This window comes from Anas acuta, chromosome 3 (assembly GCF_963932015.1).
Source record: "Anas acuta chromosome 3, bAnaAcu1.1, whole genome shotgun sequence".
Classification (NCBI taxonomy): Eukaryota; Metazoa; Chordata; class Aves; order Anseriformes; family Anatidae; genus Anas; species Anas acuta.
This window is the reverse complement of record NC_088981.1, coordinates 33471744-33481235: the sequence shown is the minus strand read 5'-3', so window position 1 is coordinate 33481235 and position 9492 is coordinate 33471744. Positions and strand designations below refer to the sequence as shown.

At 50.1% G+C, this 9492-nt stretch overlaps 1 long non-coding RNA gene across 1 annotated transcript; it reads left to right on the top strand.

The window, feature by feature from the left end:
• Positions 1 to 1833: 1833 nt before the first annotated feature.
• Positions 1834 to 4681, top strand: LOC137852986 (uncharacterized). Its single transcript, XR_011094130.1, has 2 exons — positions 1834 to 3840; positions 4315 to 4681. It is a non-coding gene; the product is annotated as an uncharacterized lncRNA (long non-coding RNA).
• Positions 4682 to 9492: the final 4811 nt, after the last annotated feature.

Here is a 9492-nt window from a genome sequence, read left to right as displayed (position 1 = left end):
GTTAAAGCTAAAGGTCGAAGACTGGGAGCGAGTCTTCCTGCAGTCCCTTTTCCCACGTCCCAAGCAGGACTGATCCCCGAAGACCACATGGAGAAGGCAAAGGACATTGAACAGAGGTAACTCCTCCGGACAGCCAAGAGCAGGGAAGAAAAGCCAGGACTGACAAGAGCCGAGCTCTCGTCCTCAGCACTTAGACCATGGCCAAGTCAGAGCCCAGGAACACAGTCCCCTGAGTCTGGCTGTGACATTGTCCTCTGCGAAGCCTTGCCCAGTGCTTTGCCTTGGCCGTGTGCCTGGTTAATGGATGAGACCCACCGTCCTCTGATGACAGGAGACAGACATGAGGGATGAACCTCACATGGCTAATCCTCTACCTTTCATGTGAACAAAAAGCTCTGTCAACAGCCCTCAAATAAAAGGAAAAAATAAAAGGATGGTTTATATTTAGCTGATGCTGTGGAACCTGCAGGCTGCATGCTAATTAGCTGGGAAAAGTAACAAGCTCAACCTGAAGCGCTGGGAAGTAAAGAGCGTCTGAAAACAAAGATTTTATCCTGATTGTTGAGACTGCAGAAAATTATTTCTGCTGGGTTGTTTGTTTGTTTCTTTGTTTTTATGGGGAAAATCATGTGGGGAACTTCAACAGATAATGACAGTCTGGTAAATACCCAGTCTCCCAAGAGCTGCTGTGTTTAACACTCAGTGTTCCTGTTTAGGATTGCCCTTGGATGCCTCGTTGTGTGGAAAGCAGCAAGGGTATGAAGCCGTGCTGCTGATTGTGATCCATGAGACTCCACATCAGGCTCTACTGAAAATAGTTTTTCCTCCTTAGCTAGGAAGGACAGAGGGCCAGCAAGACATCTGGCTCTGGTCAGGGTCAGTGAGGACTTTTAAAGGACGTTACCCAAAGGGATGGGAAATTGACTTTCAGCTTTTGGTCCTGCCCAGAATGTCATTCAAAATTCAGACTTCAGTTTTTCTCTTCTAACCTTTTTTCCTCGAAGCATCCAAAATAGTGGATAACCTTCACCAACCCGTACAATTTAATCTGACCTGTGATATTCCCACAGAACTTGTACTTTTAGCCAGGAGGGATCTCTGATGAAGAACCTCTTTGTCCATTTCCAGAACAGCTCGGGACCTTCCTACAAGGTCTGCCCATCATTTTGTTACACCTCCTAACTGGTATAACACCCTCTTCTTTTCCATTTTGATATTATTGATGAGTGTTGAGCCTACATGGGTTTCATGAACGGGATCACTTCAGGTGGCTCATTTTATCTGCTTAAGCAATCAATATTTTTAGTTTGGAAGCTGAGTGGCAGACTGCTAAGCAGGTAAGACACAAAAACTTTGAATCAAGGATCTCTATATATCCTGGTGTTCAGGTCTGGATTTATCATAAGTCTAAAGGAGCTTTAGTCCCATGTTATATACGGGACTCCTTTAGCTCAGCCCCTATAGCACTGATAATTACCACGTACGTTACACTGGTATATGTCATAGATGTGCAGCTTCCTAGCTCCTTCATTTAGATCAGGGCTGTGTGTCACCTCCAGGTAGGAGGAAATCAAGTTCAGCACCTGGCATCACTCATAGCAGAAAAGTCACAATCAGAGATGGGATACGGATGGGTGCCATTTCCCATGTTGTTTCCAGAGATTCCTAAGGCAGTAGATAGCAGGTAAGGATGAGGCTCTGCTTTCATTTGGCTTTTATTACAAGGCTTTTATTTTTCTACCTAGAGAAAAGTGGTCGCCCCCTGAAATGCTGTGCCATTGTGCACTAGGTGCCAAGCAGCACCTGGTAGCCTACTGCACCTGCTGGCACTCAACCAGCTGTGGTGCTGCTCTGAGCCATCCCTGGGATCTCTGCAAATTAAGCCAGTATGAGAAGCAATCCCACATTAAGCAGTATGAGGGCAACAGCTAATGCAAGGTTACAGGTCTGTCCTGCTGGGATGCATCCCAGAAGGTCCTTGGTTTGCAAAAGAGGCTGTGTCAACAGATGAGCAGGTGGATTTAATCCGATATACAGCAAAGCCAAACCACAGAATCTGAACAGCCTGGTTAAACTCAACTATGCCAGGTCAGGTCTGCTCAAATCAAGGTAGGTCTCTGGTTTGGTCTGGTTCAGGCTAATCTGAGGAGGTCTGTCTGAATGTGCTCTGCTTTTGTCCTATCTTGGCTTTTTTTTCTTTTTTTTTTCTGTTTTCAAGGAGTTTGGTTAGGTTAGTGTGAGTCAGCAACTCACAAACAAAGGGTTGTGGCCAGGTGGGCAGGTTTCTCCACCTGAAACCCCAATGAACGCACAGTGACAATTAAGTTATTTTTCTGAGGAGGCTCAAAGCCTTGAAAAACAAAACAAACAAACAAAACAAACAAAACAACCAACCAACCAACAACAACAACAGAAACCCTTAGGATAAATTCAGATCATTGCAACCAGCCAAGCTAACAATAGGCTCAGCAGCAGCCTTGGAAAACACGGCGCTGATCTGTTAGGAATGACAATAAGATCAGCTGCTGCTTTAATCAACAGATTGAACACAGTAGGGTGGCTCTTCCAATTCGCTTTAGGCTGACAGCTTCCAGAGCATTTTGTCCAGGGCATGGTGAAGTCTAACCCCTCTGTTCCCTGCCTGGAGAGGGAAGACGTGTGTCCACTCAGGGTGCCAGCATGGGGCTCTCCGCAGCTTGGGAGGGATCATCATCTTGTCCCGATTACCAGGGTGAGACCACGGAGGACACAGCAAAGCTTTGAAACACCTTCTCTGGATTGACCATACACTGGATCACATCAGAACGTAGCAGGGAAGAAGAAACCCTCCTGGTGCTTTCCCCTGCAGCCTTCTCTCAGCTGCAATGGAGGCAGGCAGGAGTCTCTCCTCTGGACATCACTCAGGACATAAATTGTATAATTACAATAAACATAAACCCTTATTCTCCCTCCATCTTCCAAACACTCTGTGTAGCGTGTGGGTGTTCAAATGCACCATCCTGAGGACTCAGACAGCTCTAAAATTTGCAAAGCTACCTTTGGTCCTGTGTTAACATGGGACACAACACACACACATGTGCTGAGGAGCTCCTTGGACTGCAGTGACCTTGCTGGCTGTGAGACAAAAGTCCCAGCTCAATTTGAGAGGGTCTGTCACTTTGTACACTGGACCAAAGCAAAGGGAATTGCAGTCTGATGAGATGCTGATCCCAAATGGAGTGCTGCTCAGGGAGGGAGCAGGCAAAGGAAGCTCTGACAGCAGAAGGCAGAGATGCAAATAGGAAGAACAGCAAAGCAAAGTGACCTGTTATGTCCCCAGATAACAAGGGGGCAAGGAATGGAAATGAGGACTGGAAGACATGGGAATAATGCAATAAAGGTTAATGTAGACAGGGTGGTGCCTTGAACAGATAGCACGGTTAAAACCAAATGAGCAGCCTTAGAAAACCCCCATGATGTTGAAACAAGGGGCACTCTGAAGAGGCTGCTGGTCACGGGCTAGAAAACAAGAGCAGCTGTGGGTGGGAAGCTGCAGCCCTGGTGGGCTGAGCAGCCTGCTGCTGAGCAGGCAGTTTTCTGGGTTGCATCTCTATTTGTGCAGGGGTGTAATCTCTGCCGGATGCTCTGCAGATGCAGGAATGGGTCCACAGCCACAGCTTTGGGGGTCTCTATGGCAGACAGTGCTCAATAAATGGGCCAAAGAGTGAGCAGTAAACCCACCATGCAAGTGCACTGAATCCAGACACGTCGTGAGAGCCTGCTCCAGCAGAGCAAGGGCGACCAGCAGAGAGAGATCTCACCATCAGTGCAAAGAACAGAGGACTGAACGGAGAGGTTTGGGTGAGGCAAAGGGAAGTACTTTTGGGATGAGGGTGGCTTTCACGGGACACAGGATCCACCCCTGCTGCCACATCTAGCTCCCATGTCCCTAAAGTCTCCTTCCCCCATCCTCCTGGGCCAGCGGGATGCAGAGGGGCATTTTGACACAGCACATCTCATCTGCAACAGCTACCGGCCTTGGGGAGCCACACATGGCCCATGACTCTCCCCCCAGCCCTTCTCCTTGCCTCCTCGCTGGCTCCTCCAGCCAGCACCTGCTGCCTGGCTCCTTTCCTGAACAAATCATTTTCTTGAGCAAACACAATTTACGGGGGGGCGAGGGGGGCTGCGGAAGGGAAGGCTATTACTGTTCTCTCTGGGTAAAGTGGGCCTCATTACAAGCTCTCTCCATGGCTGGTCAATACTGCTTCCCCGGAGGCTGAGGGACATTTCATTATTCTTCACATTACCTTGTTCATCTCCTCCACGTTTCAGGGGGTATTTATTGAACGCTTTGCATAAGCAGCTTTGGAGCAGAACAGCACGGAGAAGGGATGGACAGAAAATGCTCTTGGCTACTGCACAGCAAGCCTTCGGGGTCTCCCAGCCACCACCTCCAGCAGAGGTAGCACCGTCCTTCTGGCACGCTGCTGGAGAAATTGGATGCTTCGTCCCTCTCTGCCCCCAGCACTGAGAATGGAGACAGAGGTGGCAGTGAGGATGTGGGAGCAGGGTCTGCTTCTGGCTTCAGTCCCAGCCACAGAAAAAAAAAGTCTTTTGTCTAGGCTATAGACAGCACGCCACAAACACCAACTCATAAAGCAACTTCTGTTCAAATTAGAATAAAATGTGTTAAACTGCTGTTCACCATGATTATTTTCCAATTACGTTTCAGTTTAGCTCAATTACTTTCCCATTGCTGCTCAGTGAATCTTCTCCATTTTTTTCCCACTTAAACGGCTGCTCTGTGTTTTTCCATCCCTGGGGCCAGCTCTGCCCCTCCGATGGGGCAGCAGAGACCAGCTCCCACCCAGCCCGTGGCTCTTCAGCGATACACCCGATCCCAGAGGGGCTGGGAGACCACGCGGACACCCTTTCTGGGGAGAGATTTTTCTTTATTCACCGTCATGTAGACCCTGGGAGCTCCCCCCTTTCCCCTTTGTGGATCCTGGGCCCTTCCTTTCCGTGGCACACACCCCATGGTGTGGCTGCTCAGCCCATGGGGCTCCCGGCAGCCTTTCCCCTCGCAAGGCAGCAGCAGAGCTCAGGAGATGTTAATCCCTCTTTTCTTTTGCTTAATAACCCTCACCTCTGGCCCTGCCTTTGCACAGGCCTGGGAGACACAGGGATGCCTCTTTGTTTTTGGATGCATCTGTATCCAGGAGGTTAATTACGAACACTGTAATTCTGTGGCCCTCCTAATGTTAAATGGAACAAAGGTTAATTGATGTGATTACAGCTCATGAGCTGAATTGCAGCCCTTAGTGGGATGGATGATTTCAGGCATATGGGCTGCAATTATTTCTCCCTCTTGGCTCATCTGGGTTTTGCTAAACCCGTGGTAGGGACCTAATGATACTTAATGGCACGAAGATAAAGCAGTTAATAGTTACAGAACTCTGTGAAGTTTAGTGTTCCTCGGGCTGAACTGACTGCCACCGGGTGTTTTTTTGAACAACGGATACAAACATGCAATAATGGCCACAGTGGGTGAGACCAGAGGCCCAGGTAACTCAACAGCCTGATGAGAACAAGGCAGGGATGCTGTGGGATTTCCCCAGGTTACTCTCCCAGCCACCTTTCTCTTGAGGATGCACATGGCATTCCCGTGTCTCAGACTTCACAGCAGATTTTTCTAGCACAGAGCTGTCCCGTTACGCTCAGGACGCTCCAGGTGCTGGGTACCATGGTGTTTCTCAGCTCAGCAATGTCACAAGTGTCACCTTCTCTGCTCCCCTCAGGACCTCTCAGTCCTCAGGCTAAGAAATAGAAGTCATTCCTTTTTCCCCTTCCCCACATTACTCACGATTTCATAAACTTTAGCTCCTCTTCCAGGCAGGGGAGTCCTGGCCCTGTTAATTATCTCCCACACTCCAGCCATCCCACGCCTTTGGTCATCCTCACTGCCCTGCTCTGAGTCATTATAGCCATAAAAAATAAAAGACGTATGAGCAGGAGAAGCCAGAACTGTCTGCCCTACTCAGCACATGGGCAGTGGCGTAACGATGTGCTCTGCTTTGCTTCTCTTTCCTTCTTATGGCAGGAGCTGCCTCCACCTCTGAAAAAAACTCGTTGAACAGGCTCAGAAGATCACAGCGGGTTCGTGGTGGATACACAGCCTGCTGTGGCCTCAGGCATGGATGAAGAGCTGCAAGGAGTGTAGCAGACCCTCCTAGCACTCCGAGATGAAAAGACACGCCTGCACTCAGGACTTCCAAACCGCTTAATAGTGTCCTCACAAACAGCCCGCTCATTGCCGTCAGGTCTCCGTCAGGGCTATAACACAGCTTGGATTAGAACAAAGTGTGCCTGGCTGGTGCTGAGTTATGCCTGAGTATAATTCTTACCACGTACATAAAGCACGGTTATAGAAAAACTAGAAAAACTTACAGATTTTCCTTGGTCACTTCCTTTTTATTTCAGAAATCCTCTGTGAGCGTACAGCAAGCAGAGGGACTGTGAGCCACAAGGGGAGCCCGATGAGAGACCTAAGAAAAAAATAAGAAACACTATTTTCCCTCACAGTGGGCATAATCCAGCCTTACAACTGCAGCCACTGCTCCTTCTATTAAAAGAACTCAAGTAGTCGTTCTGGATATACAAATATTGCCGTTCCACGCCGTACTTCCCCGGGTTGCTGGAAAGCCCATTTCCTCCAGCCATGCACCGGGATATCAGATGTGTTCTTTGAATTTCAATGGTGGCCATGCAGATGAACAAAATAATGCACATTTTTGATGGCGCATTTGGCTAGGATGGCATTAAATTTACAAGAATAAATTCAATTAGTAGAACCATTCATTCCCTAACATTTAACTTATTTACACTGAATAAACACATCAGACAACCCCCTCTCCAGAGATTATTCACAAATGCTTGGCAATGGGAGCGTACTCCTTGGTGCGTGTGAGTATAATAGAAGGAAATGAATAATTTTTGCAAAATGATAGTGATTTTGCATTTATATCAATTGTTATATTCAGGGATCTCAAAGCACTTGGGTGAAGATCGATACAATGCTGCTCTTTTTTTTGATATTAAGCACTTATCTATATGGCCTTATATCTACAGCATCACCACATCCTATATATAGGAGACAAAAACCGGGGCTTTGCTCGGGCAGAAGCTTTCTGTGAGGAAACTGCTCGTGTGGTGCAGGGAAGGGAGCCAGGCTTAACCTCTACTGGAGGAAAAGGGATAATATTAAACTGTCCCAGTGGAAGTTGTCCCCAAATCCAGGCATTTTTTAACCTCAAAGAGTTTGGGCACAGAGAGGTGGGGAGCTGAGTCCAACTCATTTTCCATTTTTGCCCCTTGCTCTCCACCAGGGCTCCTTGTGTTTTCAGCTCCATTTCCAACTGATGGCTCCTCTGGCAAGGCTCCTCAGCAGGCTGCTTTGGAGGCACAGACCGCTGCAGAGAGAGGACGGATGGGATTAAGGGGAGGGGAGAGATGAGAAGGAGGATGAGGAAGGAAAGTGGAGATCAGCTGGGAAGTGGCAAGGAGAGGTGGAGGGATGAGAAAGCAGGGTACAAAAGGCAGTGAGAGAGACAGAAGGAGGCAAGGAAGGATTATTTTCAGGTTGATAACAACACGGTCCTGAGCATGTCTTCCTAAGCGTGCCCACAGGGATGGATTTTGCCCATCCCTGCCATGAGCAGAGAAGGGGGCAGGTGGGCACGCTGCAGTCCCCTCCCTTCCTTCTCCCCCTACCATAAAGCTGGCCCTCTTCCTGCCCCCTCAGCCCACAGCAAGAAGGGTGCCTGGGACCCAAAGGGACTCAGGCCCTGGCTTTGCTTGCTGTGAACTCATTCAAACCCCGCTCCCTCAGGCGCCAGCAGCCTTTGGAGGGAGGAGGGCCAACGCGGAGCAAATCCCCTGCCTTTTCTGTTCTCTGTCTGCAGGTTCATTTGTTCAATCAAGCCTTGGCCACGGCTCAGCAGAGATGCCCAGGGTCACTTTATCTTCCCTGTTTGTTTGGGCAGCCAGTCAAGCAGCTAGCAGCAGAAACAATGGGATTTTCTCTTTTGTGCGTGCGGGCAAAATTAAATGTGATTTGAACTCGCTGCTGGCTCTGCACCAAATGAGCCCTCCAGAGCACGAGCTGTCAGGCAGTCGAGGAGGGGCAGCACTCCCCAGCACAGCAAGAACTTTCCCTCGACAGAAATGCTCAGGGAGTGCAGCCCAGTGATTGCCCTGCTCCTTCAGACCTCTTGCTGCCAGAAAGATGCCTCCCCGAGCTGCCTCCTTCCTTCTCCTTACTCCACTGGAGGTGAGAGCCAGAGGTGTGGATGCACCCCTCTGCATGCTCAGGGATGCAGCTCATGCCCATGTGCTCCCCAGCCTCCTGAGGAGCTTGTGTGCCCTCCCCAGCAGTCACCAGACTCGTCCTTGTGATCTGCTTTGGGTGTCTCCAGCGGCATGAGGGTCTCCTCAGCCCTCTCCAGAAGGAGCACACGTTGTCTAAACATAAGGTTTGCCCTGCCGAAAGGCTGGTGCTGGCTTCCAGGAGCCTGAGTCTCGCTCCTCTTCCACCAACTACCCTGGGAAAGCCACCCCAGGGCTCCCTGGGCACCTGACTCATGCCTTGCGACACCGCACCCTGAGATCTGCAGCACAGGAGAGTGACTAAACACGGATCTGCTCCGCAGACGTGACTCATGCTCCAGCAGGGTCATCCTGGTCCCTGGGTGTGCGTAGGACTTGCTTTTCTTAGCCCACTGTTTCCCCCTGCTCTTGTCCTTCTTATCCACCCACCCTCCTGCCAGAGCTGCCTAATATTGCCACGGAGATAATGAGATCTGGTCCAATTGCTTAAATCGCTACTTGCACACAATTTGCCTGCTCAAAACACCACCAGCAGGTCCCAGAGCTTGCAACTCCTGCCCTTTTCCAAGTCAGGCTTGGTCCTGCTCCTCCTCCTCCTCCTCTCTGCTCTGCTGGCTGCGGTTCAGGACTCACACCCACGGTGCCGGACAAACCACGTGCAGATGAAAACTGCAGAGAGGAGCCACCCCTGAGCTCCCAGTCTCTGGGAATGTTGGTCAAAAAAATTAAAAATCGGCCAACTGGCCAGCCTGGCAGGGAGAGGAGCGTGCTTTGGCAGCTCCATTGCCTGGGGAAGCATCCTTCCTATCCCGTGCCCAGCAGGAAGGGTTGATGGAGGAAAGCCCAGCTGAGCCCTTCCTCTCCTGCCTCTCCACCTCACAGCACTGTGCCACAGCAGCCATTAAGCTGAGCAAAAAGCCAGGGCTTTATTTTCAAGCATGTCATCTCAGGAAAGGCAGTGGGGGAGGCTGCAGGATCCTGGGGAGTGGCTCAGGGGTGTCCTAAGGCAAAGCCCCCCAGGTCACTCGGCGTGAGGAGCCCCAGCATGGTGGGTTTGGGTCCCGAGCTCCTTTCCTGCTCCCAGGGCCAGCTGCAGGAGAGGTTTGTTGGGGAAGCAGCAACTCA